The sequence below is a fragment of the Procambarus clarkii genome, chromosome 7 (genome assembly GCF_040958095.1).
Source record: "Procambarus clarkii isolate CNS0578487 chromosome 7, FALCON_Pclarkii_2.0, whole genome shotgun sequence".
NCBI classification, from domain to species: domain Eukaryota; kingdom Metazoa; phylum Arthropoda; class Malacostraca; order Decapoda; family Cambaridae; genus Procambarus; species Procambarus clarkii.
The window spans coordinates 35,261,529-35,281,180 of NC_091156.1; positions in this window are offsets into that span (position 1 = coordinate 35,261,529).

Genomic DNA, 19,652 nt, shown 5'->3' on the forward strand with positions numbered 1-19,652 from the left:
ATGTGCGGCGGCTCAGACACCAGAGAGAGAGAGGTAAACAATAGAGCGTACAGGACGCTACCAGCTTGGAAGCTACTAGTCATGTAATCGTTTATAAGTATTAAAGTCAGTAACTAAGCAATGACTTTATATCAACCCTACAACCAAGACTTCCTCAGTAACACAACACCACATTGGCGACGAGGATGAACTGTGAACGCAGGTATTTGTTCAGCTTAAAACACAAGGAAGGAGCATGCTGTCTCGCCCGGAGGAGGAAGAGAAGCTGTCTGTGAGCACCATACCCGATGCTGTATGCTAACCAATGCTGTGTGCTAACCAATGCTGTGTGCTAAACGATGCTGTGTGCTAACCAAAGCTGTGTGCTACCCAAGCTGTGCTGACTGAAGCTGTGGAATCTGAGGAATCTGCCGACGCTGTGTACGAAATGACGCTTTGATGCTGTATACACAACCCGATGTTTTGTATACAAAACGCTCTCTGTGCTACAATTCTTCACGCTGTGAACTGACTGCTGTGCCAACTGCTGACAACTGCTGTACCAACTGCTGCTAACTGCTGTACCAACTGCTATCAACTGCTGTACCAACTGCTAACAACTGCTGTACCAACTGCTGACAACTGCTGTGTTGCTGTGAGTAGGAACAACACATGTACACAAGGGCTAGGTAAGAAGTCAGTTGCTGCTGTATTGTGCACTGCTGAGAAATTTTGCATTAAAATTCTTGTGTGCTTTGCAAAATTAAAGTAATTACAGTGAATTCTTAACTAACATATACAGTACAGTAAGTGTTTAGTATTCTGAGGAACATTTAAATAAAAAGTTTACATTTATTCAGTAAAAATGGCAAATATACCTCAGTTTCCTGCATTTGATCCTGACTGTGACCAGACAAACCTGTCACAGAGGTGGACCAAATGGCTTAAAAGTTTTGAAAATATGTTGATAGTTTCTGACATCAAAAGTGCTGAAAGAAAGCGTGCCTTTATACTTCATTAGGTAGGTGATCGAGTTTGTGACATCTTTGATACACTGAAAGACACTGGTGGTGCCAAAGATTATGACACTGCCAAAGCCAAATTAACCGAACATTTCAAACCAAGACAAAATACTGCAATGGAAATTATGCATTTCAGGAGAGCCAGACATCTCTCTAATGAAACCGTTGATCAATACCGTACACGTCTGCAGGGTTTAGCAGCCCATTGTGAGTTTGCTGATGTTGACAAAGAAATCAAACAGCAAATAATTGAAACATGCACATCTACACGTCTCCGTCGAAGAGCTCTAGAACTTGTTGATGATAAAAGTTCTCTTGCCAAGATACTGGATATGGCTCATCGAATGGAAGATGCTGCACGTGATGCTCGTGTCATGGAGTGCAGTGCCAACAACAGCTCTGCACTGTTACTAACAGTGATGAGGTACTTAAGGTTCAGGGAGGACACCGTGATCATAAAAGATATCAAGGCAAACCTAACAGCAAATTGAGCCGAGAACCACATCACAACTGGGGTCATGGAACAAGACTCAAGCAGTCACAACGACCCACATCAGAGGGTGTCAACAATAAATGTTACAATTGTGGAGGAGACTACCCACATCAAGGTAATGTTTGTCCTGCTCAAGGTAAGAAGTGCTATGAGTGTGGAAAACTAGGTCATTGTAGTGCTATGTGTCATTCCGCACTCAAGAAACCACAGTCAGTGAATAAAAGCACTGTACGAGGATCAGTTCATAGGGGTCGAGGTGATGAACACAATATTGCACCTCATATCCAAAATGGTAATAATGTACAAGACAACATTTCATTACAATCAGTCTCAATTGACAGTGAATGTGATTATACTTATGGAGTACAAGCAATCACAGAATGGAATGATCTTCCAACAACCCAGAGACATGTGTATACATTGCTGGTATTTGTCTCAAAGTTCTCATTGACACTGGATCAAACATTGACACCATTGCTGAGTGCCACTATGAGAAATTTAAAAAACAGTTCCCAAAGCTTGAGAACTATAATGGCAAGCCACTGCCAATGCTTCAAAGGTAGCCTTGCCAGTGACTGGAACTTTCACTGCAGAGATTAAGTTACAGAATGCAATGCTCATTACTACATTCCATGTTGTTAGGAATGCAAAGGAGTCTTTACTCAGTTACAAGACTTCAACCAAATTGGGACTACTTCAGCTTTCTAATGCTGTAGCAGTGGAATCTGCAAACAATGTTGATGCTATTGTTGCTGAATTTTTTGATCGATTTGAACCTACAGATTGTTATACTGATAGCAAAGTTCAGCTGCACATTAACCCAGATGTAATTCAAGTTGCCGAGGAATATGTACACTCTGTAACCTGTGATGCAGTCCCTAAGGCTCTCACTCTTGATGAAATCCGTACTGCAACCCTAGAAGACCCAACTCTGCAAGCAACAGTGGATGCATTGACTAAGAAAAAGTTTCCACGCATCCCACCCTCAGGAGTTGACCAAGATGCATTCAAAGCACTCTAACGTATCCAGACAGAATTAAGTGTTACGCAACAACGCGACACCGTGCTGCGAGGTACTTGTATCGTCATTCCAGCTGTTCTCCAGCAACGTGCTCTGAAGCTTGCACATCAAGGACACCAAGGTCTTGTTAGGACCAAACAGCTGCTACGAGAAAAGGTGTGGTTTCCTGGCATTGATCGTCAAGCAAAGGATTAGCATGATGCTTGTGTCCCTTGCCAAGCTGCAGTGGATACTTCGAGGCCAACACCTCTACAACCTTCACCACTACCTGTTGCACCATGGATGGAAGTATCGATGGACTTCTATGGACCACTACCAACTGGAGAGTACGTGATGGTAGTCATTGATGATCACTCACGTTATCCAGAAGTAGAAATCATCACTTCCACATCTGCAAAGGCTGTCATCCCGAAACTCGAAAAGATCTTTTCAAACTTTGGCATTCCTGAAGTTGTTAAGACGGGCAATAGACCGCCATTCAATGGACAAGACTTCGTCAACTTTGCTGAGCATATTGGATTCAAACACCACCGTGTGATGCCACTACATCCTCAAGCAAATGGAGAAGTCGAGAGATTCATGCAACCTCTCATGAAAGCGGTACGCTGTGCTTATGTCGAAGGACGATCCTGGAAACAAGCTATGTATGCTTTTCTCAGGAACTACTGTGCAACACCACATGGAACACTGGGCAAGTCGCCTGGTGAACTTTTATTTGGACGTCCTATGAGAATCTCACTACCTGTCATGCCAGCCGAGGTAATGGATAAACGTCTTGCTCAGAAGGTTGCGCTTGCCAAGGGCAAAATGAAAATTGCTCATGATCAACGTGCAAAGGAACAATTCATAAAGGTTGGAGACACTGTTCTAGTTAAAAAGAAAAAAGAGGAAAAGCTAGATATGCCTTATGATACAAAACCATATAAAGTGATTAGTGTAAAAGGAACTATGGTAACAGCGAGTAATAGAGATCATAGTATAACACGTAATATGGCTTATTTCAAAGTGATTCCAACTAGTGTAGAAAATGATGAAGTGCAAAGTCGTGCAAAAGAAAAAGAAAAAATGAGTTATAACTCAATAAACAATTCATCAAGGGATATTCTTTTATTTGGGGACTGTCGTCCTAAACGTCATGTTAAACGCCCTACACAATTTGATGATTAATTGTGTTCCTTTGTAATGCAAAGTATTTACTTATTATGCTAAACTAAATTTAATATTGTTTGAATAATGCAGATTTCTCATTCAATATTTTGTAACCTTGTATTACAGTTTCTTTCATGTTTGTTTAACATTCCATATGTATTTTTAACATTGAAATCCTTTGTGGTAAAGATTAAGTTGGTTTAATTCTTTGTGTGCTTATCAAAGTTGCTTATCAGGTGCAAAGGTGCTTATCAAGGGTTGATCAAAGATCTCCTACACAGGAAGAATGGATACTCCTTTAACTAACTTATTTATTAACCCATTAACAACCCTCCATATACATTCCCACCAATAACAATAATAATAATAATTACTTTACAACACTATCTTACGTTAAAAGCCTTGGTCCACATAAGCAGGATACAAGGTTTACACTGAGAACAAGCTAGGGTAACATTTGCAAGGGTCCACGAACTTTATGGCCAAAGACTAACTCAAAAGGAGAACAACCCAGTGAACTTTGTAACCCCTCTCTAGCAGCAAACAAAACATATGGCAAGTTCTCATCCCAGAAGGTGTGGGAACTCTCGCACGATGTCTTCAACATCTGCTTCAGAGTTAGATGGAACCGTTCAATTACCCCCTGACTCTGTGGATGGTATGGGCTGGAAACCTTATGAGTTATTCCATGGTCCTTACAAAATTGTTCAAAAATATCAGACTTAAAGTTAGTACCATTGTCAGTTTGCACGACCCGAGGCAGTCCAAAAGTGGAAAAAAATTGCAACATACGAGCAACAACAGTCTTTGCTCGGATGTTCCTTACAGCAAAAGCCTCTGGGTAACGGGTCGTGATACACATCATCGTGATTAGGTAAATATTACCAGACTTAGTTCTAGGTAATGGACCAACACAGTCCATTACCACATGAGAAAATGGTTCCTCCGGCATGACAATAGGCCTTAGAGGAGCTTTAGGTGGAGTCTGGTTTGGTTTCCCCACAAGTTGACAAACAATACATGCATTACAAAAATTTGCCACATCGCTTTTCAGCTTGGACCAGAAAAAATACTTTAAGATTTTGTGATACGTAATATTAATACCTTGATGTCCCCCCATAGGATCATCATGAGCAGCTGCCAAAACTCTTTCCCTATAGCAGGTCGGCAACATAACCTGTTGGACTACCTCCCACTCATTTGACAAGGGAGCACTCTGTGGTCTCCATTTTCTCATCAAAATTTTATCATTGTAGTAGTACCCAGTTGCTGCGTCTACAATTTCCTCCTTAGAGGTGGCTAACTCATGGTATTCTACAAGTCTGGGGTCAGCTTTCTGTAACTTACTCAAGGAGGCGTCCAGGCCTTGGTCAGATGCCATTGGCTGAGGCTCAACAGTGTTCCCCTCCACCTCCTCACTACTCTCGGTAGACGGTGGTGGCAAGCTCTCCACATTGTCCTCAGCCACGTCATCGAGTCGGGACATGAATGTGTCCGCAAGGTCCACTTGGCTTTCACCACTTGGAAAGTTCCTCGTGTCCTCGGGATTTACCACCTTGGCAAGCACAGGGCTGCCCTTACATTTAAGTCTCATAGACCTGGTCACCGTGCACGCAGGGTACACAACATTATCCTCTGTGGCGGGTGGATCCAGGGAAACCTTAGGGGTAGGCAACATAATAGGCAGTCTGGAGTCCCCTACCTTATCCCCTGCTAAATCATTACCCAATATTACATTAATATTAGGGAAAGGAAGGTACGAAGTTACTCCGACTGTACAAACACCCTTGTGGAAATCAGATTCCAGGGTAACCTTATGGAGGGGTACTGCTTGAGTATCACTAGTGACAACCTCGACCAGTACCACCTCTCCAGTGTCGAGAGTGTTGGCACCTTGCAAAGCACTCTCTAAAATTAAAGTCTGGATGGCACCGGTGTCTCGGAAGATCACTACGTCCTTCCAGGAAGAACCCTCAGACAAAAGTAGTCTCCTTTTCGTTAAGAATGGGGTAAGCAAGTCCAACCACTGCGGGTTGGAGGTCTCACTCCCTAACCCTTCCGAAGGCCTCAAGCCCTGTGTCACAACTAAAGCATTGGGTCTTTTTTCCGGGTATAGTTGCCAACAACGGCTAGTAATGTGGTTTGGACGTTTACAGTGACCACAGATTCGTCAGGGAGAAGAGACATTACTAACAGAATTACCCTTCGGTTCACTCTTGGGTGTCGTGAGGCTAGACAATTTAACAGGGTTAGTTATTTCTGAAACAGAAGGTGCAGTAGTTAAAGGATTAGAATGAGCTGGTCTGGACTGGCTGTGGGTATAAGTTTTGCTACTCTGTGAGGATATAATTATTTTTATTGAGCCTTTTGCCCGCCAACTGGTAGTTTTCTGCCATCTTGGCCAAATCCCCTATTTTAGAATCTACCTCTATCCTTCCTCTAATAAATTGTGCTACATTCTCTGGCATAATATCTATAAATTGTTCCACTAAAACTACATTCTTCAGTGCCTCATATGTTTCGGCTTTAGCCAAGCGAATCCATATATCAAACAATCTAATTTGATCATTAACAAATTCAGTGGGCGGTTGGTTGTGAGTAGGCCTAAGGTTGCGATAAGCTTGGCGGTGAGCTTCAGGAGTAATTTCATATGCACTTAAAATTCGTTCCTGACTTTATCATATTCAAAACACTCATCGTCAGGCATGTTTATAAAAATATCTTGTGCTTTACCCCTAAGCCGCCCCTGTAAGATTTTCACCCACTCTTCCCTTGGCCAGTTCATGGACATGGCTAGTCTCTAAAAATGGTTGAAAAATCTTTCAGGGTCTGACTCTGAAAATTCAGGTAAGTTTTGTTCAGGTAAGTTATGTTTTTTATCGGAATGCCTGGGGTTTGAGTCCCCAGTAGGTGGTGGTACTATTCGTGCCGCCTCATTTTTGAGCCTTTGCTCTTCCACTTTAGCATTTTGTTCTGCTACTCTGGCCTCCTGCTCTGCCAGTCTTAACTTGGCTAGTGTTAATTCTAACTCTATATTTCTACTAGCTACACTTTCCCCTGAACTGGGCTCGCATAAAATTGTATCACTTGGCACTAGTTCTTGGTCTATACAATGCCATAAAATTTCATTCACCAATGTTCACTTTTTATCAGTGTCGTTTAACTCGAGACCAAATTCCTTGCCTAACAATACTAAATTTGCTTTGGTGAGCTTCTTAATCTCTACCACTGAAGGATCCTTTGCCAGCTCCTGCATTTTAGATGCCATCATTAATAATTCTAGTTCCTAGCAAAGGAAAAAATAAAAAAAAAAAAATTGGAAAAAACAAAAATTTGCACGGCCCCTAACACAAGGCCACACTAACCTCAATCATGAAGGGATCCAGCTGGGTGTCCAGTCAGTGCAATCCTTTGCTAGATGAGCTGGGCCCTAGGCTAACACACAGCTGTTCTGCGGAAAACAAGAATTTTTAGTTTTGGTACTCAAGAATCAAATTTTTTACAATTATAAAGTTCCTCCCGGTCAGGCCAACCACTTGTCATAAATAGTGTACTGTGTTATGGGGGATCTAGTATTAAATGAATGTAGGGGCAGTAGTTAGCATTAAGAGTTATCAAATACGGGAGATCTAAAAGGCCCGGCCCCCAAATAAAAATATGAACAGTGAATATTAATTGGCTACAAGATAATGTCAGTCTAGAGGTTGATCAAAGATCTCCTACACAGGAAGAATGGATACTCCTTTAACTAACTTACTTATTTATTAACCCCTTAACAACCCCCCATATACATTCCCACCAATAACAATAATAATAATTATTTTACCACACTATCTTACGTTAAAAGCCTTGGTCCACATAAGCAGGATACAAGGTTTACACTGACAACAAGCTAGGGTAAAATACTACTAGTGAAGAACCTGAAGCTTGAAGCAGCTTAGGGTAGTGAGACCACGTGGAACCCTAACACAATACAACACTAAGGGGTACCCAAAACACTGGCAAATACTACCCTAGGTCTACACCAATCATACAATACCAGAGTAGGCACAATTAACATTCTATACTTAACTTAGACGCTAGACATAGAAATAGGTTAGGGAGAGTATAAGGCAGAAGGGGAGAGGCGCCGAGCCACACAGTCCAGATGTTTTCACCTCGAATGTCAGCAGAGAAGCCCGCATCCAGCGACCAGATCCTGGCTCCCGAGTTGTGTGGTGCCGGGAAGAGCCTAATTGATCGTGCAGCTATACACATTACAATCTTCACCTATGTACCATATTGTTTACTTTACTCGGTCTATGGAAACTAAGTAATTACTACAATGTCATACTTAATCCACAACAAGCTCAAGAGTCTGAATGTTTTGTGAGCAATCAAGATTCATCTACGTCTGGCAAGGAAGATACAAACATCAACACCTCGCCATGTGTCTCACTAATCTAACGTAGCTTATTTAGATCAATTTGACCTCTGGTTTCCACTTGAGGAACCCAGGGTTGTAACAAAATTCAAAATTCAAAATTCAAATGTTTATTCAAGTAAAGTACATACATACAAAAGGTGATACAAATATTGAGGAGTTATAGATAGAGCTAGTACATACAATGCCTAAGCCACTATTACGCAAACTGTTTCGGGCAGGAAAAACACTAAAGACTAAAATTTAATACTAATTGAGATTAAAGTATAAAATGAGTTGAGAAAAATATATAAATAAAAAAGGGGGGAACATGGCAGAGAAACAGCAAAAATACAGTTTGGTCGACAGACAGCATTGTTTCAAAATAACAGACATGGGTTGACATTATAAGGGAGAGTTAGGTTATATGGAGTAAATTAGATAGTGTTTAGTTTTTTTCTTAAACTGGTTGAGAGAGCTACAGTCTTCAACATGATTGGGAAGGTCATTCCACATTCATGGTCCCTTGATTTGAAGACCATTTCTAGTTTGATTAAGTCGTGCTCTTGGAATATCAAAAAGGTATTTGTTTCTGGTGTGGTGCTCATGGGTTCTGTTACAACCTTCAATGAAGCTTTTAAGGTCAGGATTGGCATTACAATTCAGCGTTTTATATATATATATATATATATATATATATATATATATATATATATATATATATATATATATATATATATATATATATATATATATATATATATATATATATATATATATATATATATATATATATATATATATATATATATATATATATATATAGTACACATGAGAGGATGTGCAGCGCCTTAATATCTAACATATTCAGAGATTTGAGTAGGGGTACCGAGTGCTGTCTGGGGCCAGAGTTGGATATTGTCCTAATAGAAGCTTAGTGTTGAGTAATTAGAGGACGTAAATGATTTTAGGTAGTAGAACCCCAAGCACAAATACCATAGTTGAGATAAGGATAGATGAGGGAGTAGTAGAGCGTCTCCAGGGCTGGGCGAGGTACATAATATCTGATCTTAGAAAGAATGCCAACAGTTTTTGAAACTTTTTTTTATATATTTAGAATGGGTCCCTGGAAATTTAGATTGTGGTCAAGGAATTTGAAATCTACTTTGTTACAAATTTGGGTATTGTTTATCCTGAGATTTATTTGATTTGAGGATTTATTGCCAAACAAAATATAGAAAGTTTTGTCAATGTTGAGGGTGAGCTTTTTGGAAGTTAGCCAGTGATGGACTTTATTTAGCTCAGTATTCACTGTGACATTTAGAGCAAGGGGGTCAGGACTGGAGTAAATGAAGGTTGTGTCGTCAGCAAATAGAATTGGTTTGAGGTGTTGGGAGGCATTTGGAATGTCATTAATGTAGATGAGAAAGAGGAGAGGACCAAGTATGCTGCCCTGAGGAACACCAATGTTGATGGGTAGGGTGGGAGAAATTGAATTATTCACAGAAACATACTGGAGCCTGTGAGTAAGGTAAGACTTGAGATATTGCAGGGAGTGACCCCTGACTCCATAATGATGTAATTTAAGAAAAAGGTTTTGGTGGTCGACAGTGTTAAAAGCATTATGCAGGTCCACAAATAACCCAACAGGGAACTCATTTTTATCAAGAGCTGCATGTATCAAGTTAATCATACTAATAAGTGCATCGTTAGGTTTTTTTTTTGGGTCTGAAGCCATATTGACAGGAGCTAAGTATATTGTGTTTATCTAGATATAAGTAAAGCTGCTTGTAGATTAGTTTTTTCAAATAATTTTGACAAGTTTGGCAGGATTGATATAGGTCTGTACTAGTTAACAACAGTGAGATCACCACATTTGTGGACAGGGGTTACTCCCGCTTTTTTTTAGAATATCTGGAAAGGTTTGGAGTTCAAGTGACTTGTTGAAGAGCAATGCAATGGCAGGGGCTAAAGATCTGGAGTATTTTATGTTAATTAAAGTTGGTATCTCCTCAAAGGCACTAGACTTGATTTTAAGGGAAAGGATTATCTCATTAACGTCAGTGGAATTTGCAGGCGTTAGGTACAGAGACTGTGGATAGTTACCTGTAAGATAGTCCTGAACATCAGTACTGGAAGATGGAATATCATTTGCAAGGGATGACCCAATGGAAGTGATGAACCTATTGAACTCAATAGCAGTATCAGAGTCTGTAAACCGACCATCATTATTGGACAGGAGTATTGGTTTGTTATTTATAATCTTCTTTGATCCCAATATTTGTGAAATTGTGCTCCATGTTTTCTTAATGTTGCCCTTTGTTTGGGTAAATTTATCTCTGTAGTATTTAGTTTTGGCTCTTCTAATTGTTTTAGATAGCAATGATGAGTAATTCTTTGAAAATTCTTTGGAGACGATTCCTAACCTATACTCCTTCTCAAGGTCATGTTTTTTATTAATGGATTTAAGTATTCCCTTTGTAAGCCAAGAATTGTTAAGCCTTTTAGTTGTGACTTGTTTCGTTAGCATAGAACAGTGGGTGTTATAATGGCTGAGATTTTTTTGAAGAAAAGATTGCACGGCTTGGTTGATGTCCCCTATGTTACCTAATTCGGACTCCCAGTTGACATTAGCAGCAGCAGCTATATAATTGCCTATAGCAGTTTCATTGTGCAGCCTAAAGCTTACCTACCTTGTCTCTAGAGGTGGTTTGTTAATGTTAGTTAAGAGAAATGTGGGGCAATAGTCTGTAGCGCTGTTGATGATTATCCCTGAAGTAAGCGGAGAGGTTATGTTGGTTCAGATGTGATCAAGAGCCCTGGCTGTACTATCAGTGATTCTAGTAGGTCTAGTGATTAAGGGTATGAAGAAGCAGGAAATCATACAGTTGAGGAAGCTGGCAGCAGTAGGGTTTTAATGCACGCAAAGGTCAATATTAAAGTTCCCTGCAATAATTTAATGGTTTTTGTTCAGTCTGTTATCTAGTATTAGATTTCTAAGGTTTGAGTTGAATTCGGACACATCAGTGTTAGGAATTCTATAGACTGCTCTCACAGTCAGGACAGACTCAGCACCCTTCACTCTGAAACTGGCAAAGATATATTCCCCACAGTAGTCTCTAGTTCCAATTACTTTTAAGCATGTTAGTTCTTTGTGGTAGTAAAGAGCAGTACCACCACCTCTCTGAATTGGTCAACAGTTGTGAATTGCTGAGTAGTTAGGCAGGTTAAAGAGTTGAGTAGTATCCTCTTTTAACCACGTTTCAATAAGTATAATAAAAGCGAATTTGTTGTTAATAGTTTCAATCAAGGCATTAACTTCATCGAAGTGTTTGCTGAGAGATCTTACATTCAATTTGATTACAGAGATATTGTGATTATGTGTTAATACATTTTTTTTAAATCATGTTCTGTAAAATATGTGCAATTTTGATCATTAAAGTGATGACTGTCATAGATAGTGGATAAGAGGTTTAGTTCTGGGTCTATACTTGTTTGCATAAAAAGGCTGGTTGTAGGAAAACAAGGCAAGAATGGCAATTACAAAATAAAATTTTTATATAAAAGGGGGAAGAAAATAAAAATATAAACAAGACTATACAAGACAAACACAAAATGAACAAAAAAAGAAAAATGAGATAGATTGCTTACAAGTACTCTCAGGTACACTTTAAGTAATAATTTGCATTTTGAGACACAGGCAAAGCCAGGGGTACAATGGAGTAAGGGAGTATGGTGAGGCTAGGCAACCTAGGTAATAAATGAAAGCAAAGAAAAAAAGTTGGATAATAAACATAAGCAAATTTAATCTAGTGAATATTAACTATAAATAGTTTAGTTATGATCCTATAATTAATAAGAACTCAAGAAAAATATTAATGCACTCAAATAATTAAGTCCAATAAATGACTAATATAAATTAAATTAAAATTTAATTTAAAAAAGTGTAACAAAGATACTTTGGATACCTAGCCCACACTAGGTAACAAGGGGGGTTAATTATGTTGACTCATTGAGAGGGATACTAAGGTGAGACAAACCACATTGGGAGAGGAAAGTGTTGAGGTTATCCTCATTAGCAATTGTAAACATTTTACCTTCTGAGGTTTTTCTCGCTTAAATTATGCCATCTCTAACGAAGCTCTGATGAATCGCAGCTGGGTTTTGATTACGGATTTGACGCAGTCGGTGGAGGAGTTGCTGTCTTTTTCTAGTCAAGCACTCGTTGATGTAGATTCCCTTCTGTTGGGATGCAGCTGTCCGGACAAGATGCAATTTTATGGACTGGGAAGCTAGCTTTAGGCGAATTTTTCGTTGGTTTTGTCCTGATGGATTCTTTTTGCCTACTTTGTAGGCAGCAATAATTTCTGTTTTATTTAGAGTGACACGCAATGTGTCTTTTATGAGAGCATGAACTATTTCAATACACTTTTCACCTTCACGTTCCACAGGAATATCTTGGGACGACACAACAACAGAGTCAAGCAGCCTTTGCTGGTCCTGTTTATCCAGGGAGATGGAATGTTGGACGGATAATGTACTGATACATGCAGTCATTTTGATGAGAGCTTCCTCTTGTTTTTTAATGGCTTCATCAGTTTTCAGACGCATATTTGCCTCACGGAGATCATTCAAGTCATGCTGGAGTTGATCATGGCTACCCTATTAGTTTCTAATATCCTCGCGGAGAAGGGTTATTTCTCGTTTCCTTATTTCTGTGTCTTTTTCAAGCAAAGTATATACTGTGTACATTATTCATTTTCTGGCATACACGTGTTCTATGTGTAGAGTAGTATACTTTGTGTGTAGTAGGTGTTTTTAAGAGTTTATATTACTAGTTATTCTAAAGGGGGTCTCAGTGGAACCACGTGGTTTCCCTACCCTAAGCTGACTCTAGCTTCAAGTGTTTCCCTAGTAGAACTTTACCCTAGCTTGGTGTAAAACTTTGTATCCTGTCAATGTGGACCAAGGCTTTTAACGTAAGATAGTGTGGTAAAGTAATTATTATTTTTGTTATTGTGTGAATGTATATGGGGGGGTTGTTAAGGGGTAAATAAATAAGTGAAGTAAGAGAGTATCAGTTCTTCCTGTGTAGGAGATCTTAGATCAACCTCTAGACTGACCTTGTGTGTAGTCAAGTATTCAGCACTGCGTATAGTTTTATTTGGGGGCCGGGCCTTTTAGATCTCCCATTTTGAAAACTCTTAATGCTTACTATTGCCCCTACATCCAGATAATACTAGGCCCCATAGTACAGACAGTTCCGTATTTAACAAGTGGTTGCCCAGACCGGGAGGAACTTTATAATTGTAAAAAATTAGATTCTTGAGTGCCATAACTAAAATTTTTTGTTTTCTGCAGAACGGTTGTGTGTTAGCCTAGGGTCCAGCTCAGCTAGCAAAAGAATATTCTTACACTGACTGGACACCCAACTGGATCCCTTCACGATTGAGGTAAGTGTGGCCTTGTGTTAGGGGCCGTGCAAATTTTTGGGTTTTCCAATTTTTAATTTTTAATTTTTTCTTTGGCTAGGAGCTTAATTAATTAGTGATGGAGGCTAAAATGCAGGAACTGGCAGGGAATCCTTCAGTGGTAGAGATAAAGAAACTTACCAAGTCTAATTTAGTATTGTTAGGCAAGGAATTTGGCCTAGAATTAAATGACGCGAATAAAAAGTGGACTTTGGTGAATGAAATATTACAACATTGTATTCATCAAGAACTATTGGCAAGTGATACACCTTTATGCCAGCCTAGCCAAGCAGAAAGTGCAGCTCATAGGGACAGAGAGTTAGCTTTAGAGTTAGCAAGAATAAAATTAGAGGAGCAAAGACTCAAAACCGAGGAGGCTAGAATTAGAGCAAATACAACTGGATCTCCACCTGCCAGGGATCCAAATCCCAGGCATTATGAGAAAAAGCATAACTTGCCTGAATTTTCAGAGTCAGACCCTGAAAGGTTTTTCAACCATTTTCAGAGATTGGCCATGTCCATGACCTGGCCAAAGGAAGAGTGGGTGAAAATCCTAGAGGGAAAACTTAGGGGTAAGGCCCAAGATATTTTTATAAATATGCCTGAAGAAGAGTGTTTAGAATATGATAAAGTCAGAGAACGAATTTTGCGGGCATATGAAATTACTCCTGAAGCTCACCGCCAAGCTTATCCCAACCTTAGGCCTACTCACAACAAACTGCTCACTGAATTTGCTAATGATCAAATTAGATTGTTTGATAAATGGATTCGCTCGGCTAAAGCCGAAACATACGAGGCACTTAAGAATATTATGTTAATAGAACAATTTATAGATAGTATGCCAGATATTGTAGCACAGTATATTAGAGGAAGGGTAGAGGTAAATTTTAAAATAGGGGATTTGGCCAAGATGGCAGAAAACTACCAGTTGGCGGGCAAAAGGCCCAATAAAAATAATTATATCCTCACAGAGTAGCAAAACTTATACCCACAGCCAGTCCAGACCAGCTCATTCTAACCCTTTAACTAATGCTCCTTCTGTTTCAGACATAACTAACCCTGTTAAAGTGTCTAGCCCCACGGCACCTAAGGGTGAACCGAAGGGTAATTCTGTTAGTAATGTCTCTCCTCCCCGACGTTTCTGTGGTCACTGTAAACGTCCAAACCATGTTATTAGCCGTTGTTGGCAACTGTACCCGGAAAAAAGACCTAATGCTCTAGTTGTGACACAGGGCTTGAGGCCTTCGGAAGGGTTAGGGAGTAAGACCTCCAACCCACAGTGGTTGGACTTGCTTACCCCATTCTTATCGAAAGGGAGACTACTTTTGTCTGAGGGTTCTTCCTGGAAGGACGTGGTGATCTTCCGAGACACTGGTGTCATGCAGACTTTAATTTTAGAGAGTGCTTTGCAAGGTGCCAACACTCTTGACACTGGACAGGTGGTACTGGTCGAGGGTGTCACTTGTGATACTCGAGCAGTACCCCTCCATAAGGTTTCCCTGGAATCTGATTTCCACAAGAGTTTTTGTACAGTTGGAGTCACTTCATACCTACCTTTCCCTAATGTTGATGTAATAGTTGGTAATGATTTAACAGGGAATAAGGTAGGGGACTCCAGACTGCCTATTATGTTACCTACCCCTAAGGTTTGCCTGGATCCACCCGCCGCAGAGGATAATGTTGTGTACCCTGCGTGCACAGTGACAAGGTCTATGGGACTTAAATGTAAGGGCAGCCCTGTGCTGGCCAAGGTGGTAAATCCCGAGGATACGAGGAACTTTCCGAGTGGTGAAAACCAAGTGGACCTCTTGGACACATTCATGGCCCGACTCAATGACGTGGCCGAGGACATTGTGGAGAGCCTGCCACCGCCACCTACCGAGAGTAGTGGGGAGGTGGAGGAGAACACTGTTGAGCCTCGACCAATGGCATCTGACCAAGGCCTAGATGCCTTCTTGAGTGAGTTACGGAAAGCTGACCCCACTCTTGCAGGTTGTCATGAGACAGCAGTCTCTATGAAGGAAATTGTAGACGCAGCAACTGGGTACTACTACAATGATCTGATTTTGATGAGAAAATTGAGACCACAGAGTGCTCCCTTGTCAAATGAGTGGGAGGTAGTCCACCAGGTTATGTTGCCGACCTGCTTTAGAGAAAGAGTTTTGGCAGCTGCTCATGATGATCCTATGGGGGTACATCAAGGTATTAATATTACGTATCACAACATTTTTAAGTATTTTTTCTGGCCCAAGCTGAAAATCGATGTTGCAAAATTTTATAACTCATGTATTCCTTGTCAGCTTGTTGGGAAACCAAACTAGACACCACCCAAAGCTCCTCTAAGGCCTATTGTCATGCCGGAGGAACCATTTTCTCATGTGGTAATGGACTGTGCTGGTACATTACCTAGAACTAAGTCTGGTAATATTTACCTAATCACGATGTGTATCACTAATCGTTACCCAGAGGCTTTTGCTGTAAGGAACATCCGAGCAAAGAGTGCTGTGGCTCGTATGTTGCAATTTTTTTTCCACTTTTGGACTGCCTCGGGTCGTGCAAACTGACAATGGTACTAAATTTAAGGCTGATATTTTTGAACAATTTTGTAAGGACCATGGAATAACTCATAAGGCTTCCAGCCCATACCATCCACAGAGTCAGGGGGTAATTGAACGTTTCCATCTAACTCTGAAGCAGATGTTGAAAACATCGTGCGAGAGTTCCCACACCTTCTGGGACGAGGATTTACCGTATGTTTTGTTTGCGGCTAGAGAGGGATTACAAAGTTAACTGGGTTGTTCTCCTTTTCAGTTAGTTTTTGGCCATAAAGTTCGTGGACCCTTGCAAATGTTACAGGAGAATCTGTTAGGGAACAACGTTAACCGAAGGTTCGGCTTTCTTTGCGCAACACCACCAGAGACTCAAGGACTGCAAGGCGGTGGCACTAAAGTATCTTGCGAAGGCCCAAGAAAAGATGAAAGAACGAAACAATGCTAAAGCTAAATGGCGGGTATTTCTGCTTGGCGACCCTGTCCTGGTATTAGAGCCTCGACTAGGGAACACTATATCCCACAAGTACGAAGGCCCCTACATTGTGACAGAAAAGACCGGGGACCTCACGTACAAAGTGAGGCATTCTGACAAGCGTAACCAGGTAATGCTTGTACATGTAAATCAGCTGAAAAAGTTCCAGGGCCCCAGGTCTATCGCACTAACCAATGTTTCCATTTCCAGTGAGGGAGGGGATGATTGTTTTGGGGACCCAACTAATCTAATTCTCAATAATTCTGGTTCTGTGAATGCTGTGGAGGAGGGACTGTCCCATTTGCAGATGGCCCAACGTGAAGAGGTGCAGTCGTTGCTTGATGAATTCTCCAGTCTGTTCGGGGATGTCCCGACCCAGACTGATGATATTTGCGATGATGTCAAGTTGACGGACTACACCCCTATTCGCCTTCAACCCTATCGGATGAGTCCAGAAAAGAAGGCCATCGTACGGAAGGAGGTCGAATTCTTGCTCCAGCATGGCCTCATCCGGCCGAGCCAGGGCTCTTGGTGCTCGCCCTGCCTTTTGGTCCCCAAACCAGACGGCTCCTGACGATTATGCACCGACTATCGGCAGCTCAACAAAGTGACCATTGTGGATGCCTATCCGCTGCCCTCCTCAAGGACTGCATCGACGAGCTGGGAAACGCCAAGTCCGTCTTGAAATTCGACCTCTCGAGGGGGTATTATCAAATCCCACTCACTGAACGTGCTAAACAACTAACTGCGTTCATGACACCCGAGGGTGTTTTTGAGTATCAAGTGTTATCGTTCAGCTTGCGTAATGCCCCTGCCACGTTCCAGAGACTCATGAACTCTTTGCTTGCTAAGGTGCCAAATTGTCGGGCGTATTTAGATGATATCATGCTCTTTGACAGTAATTGGGCTGACCACATAGCTAGGTTACGCCAGTTGTTCACAATTTTAAAGAACGCCAATCTAACCGTAAATGCAAAAAAGTGTCATTTTGGCCAAGGCACAGTGACATACCTCGGTTATGAAGTGGGCCAAGGAAAAGTGTTACCTCGGCAAGATAAAATCAGTGCCATTCTGGAGTATCCCGTGCTTCAGTCTAAAAAGGACATTCAACGATTTATCGGTGTGTGTGCGTACTATCGACGCTTTTCTCAGAACTTTTCCAGTGTGGCCACTCCTCTCACAGACTTGTTGCGGAAGGCCGTTAAATTTAAGTGGTCATCAGACTGTGCAGAGGCATTTAAAAATTTGAAATTGACCTTAGCGTCCGCCCCAGTGCTTGCTAGTCCAAGGTTCGACCGACTGTTTAAAATTCATGTTAACGCGTCTGACTCGGGTGCCGGTGCAATGTTGTTGCAAACTGGGGATGATCAGGTGGAACACCCAGTATATTATTACTCTGTGAAAATTGACAAGGCGCAAAGCAATTATTCAGTGGTAGAAAAAGAGGCGTTGGCGCTAGTGTTAACATGTAAAAAGTTTGAAGTTTACCTCACAGGTAATATAGTGGAAGTGTACACGGACCATAACCCACTAGTCTTTATGAATCAAATGAAGGGGAAGAATAACCGCATCCTCAGGTGGGCATTGTACCTACAGGACTTCAATCTTTCCATTACCCACCTACCGGGCCGGCTCAACGTGATAGCCGACGCTCTGTCCCGGTTGCCTGAATAACATTCATCTGAGCCACAGGAAGCCATTTACCAACTGTCATGCTTTAGAATTTTTTTTTAGGTTCTCCTGTGACATTAAATATTCCGTGTCCAATTTATTTACTTCCCTGTTTTTTTTTTGTGTGTGTAGGTGTTTTTTTTCTTGCAGAGAATTCCTTTGTACCTTTCTTGCAGAGAAATTGTTGTTTTTGATTGAGTTTTTTTTTCATAAATTTTCCTTTTTATTCTCTGTATACTCTTACAAAAAAATATGACTACTATTCTAGTAGTCACATTTTTTTTTTCTCTGAAGGGGGGGAGGAGTGTTACGAACCTGGGTTCCTCATGGGAAACCAGAGGTCAAAACTGATATAATAAACTGCCTTTTAGTATTGAAAACGCATCACGAGGTGCACTTGTTTGTATCTTCCCTGTCAGACGTAAGACTATTCTTGTTTTTCAAAGAGCATTTAAGACTGAGCTTGGGGTTGATTATTAAATAATAACATAGACACCAACTAAGTGTACTAATACTTTCTAATCATTTGTAAAGTAAATCTGAGTAAACTTGGTATAGGGCTGCGGTACGATTAGTTGAGCAGTCTGCCGGCAGCGAGCCAGCTGCGGGAAAGGAGACTGAGAGTCTTTCTTTTTCTGAGCTGGCGTTGGGTGGATAGGATCCTCCTACCCTTCCTCCTCGTTTCCTTATTTCTGTGTCTGGTTCAAGCTAAGTATATACTGTGTACATTATTCATTTTCTGGCATACACGTGTTCTATGTGTAGTGTAGTATACTTTGTGTATAGTAGGTGTTTTTAGAGTGTATATTACTAGTTATTCTAAAGGGGGTCCCAGTGGAACCACGTGGTCTCCCTACCCTAAGCTGACTCTAGCTTCAAGTGTTTCCCTAGTAGAACTTTACCCTAGTTTGTGTTCAGTGTAAAACCTTGTATCCTGTCTATGTGGACCAGGCTTTTAACGTAAGATAGTGTGGTAAAGTAATTATTATTTTTGTTATTGGTGTGAATGTATATGGGGGGTTGTTAAGGGGTTAATAAATAAGTAAGTGAAGTAAGAGAGTATTAGTTCTTCCTGTGTAGGAGATCTTAGATCAACCTCTAGACTGACCTTGTGTGTAGTCAAGTATTCAGCACTGCGTATAGTTTTATTTGGGGGCCGGGCCTTTTAGATCTCCCATTTTGATAACTCTTAATGCTTACTATTGCCCCTACATCCAGATAATACTAGGCCCCATAGTACAGACACTCCTGTATTTAACATTGTTGATGTACGTTCGCGAGGTTCGCATGATTCTCAGTGTGAAGACTCAGGATGATCGTATTTTGAGTCTCACGGACTAAATAAAATAAATAAAATAAAATAAAATAAAATAAAATCTTTATTTAGGTGAGGTACATACATACAATAAATTTTTACAAA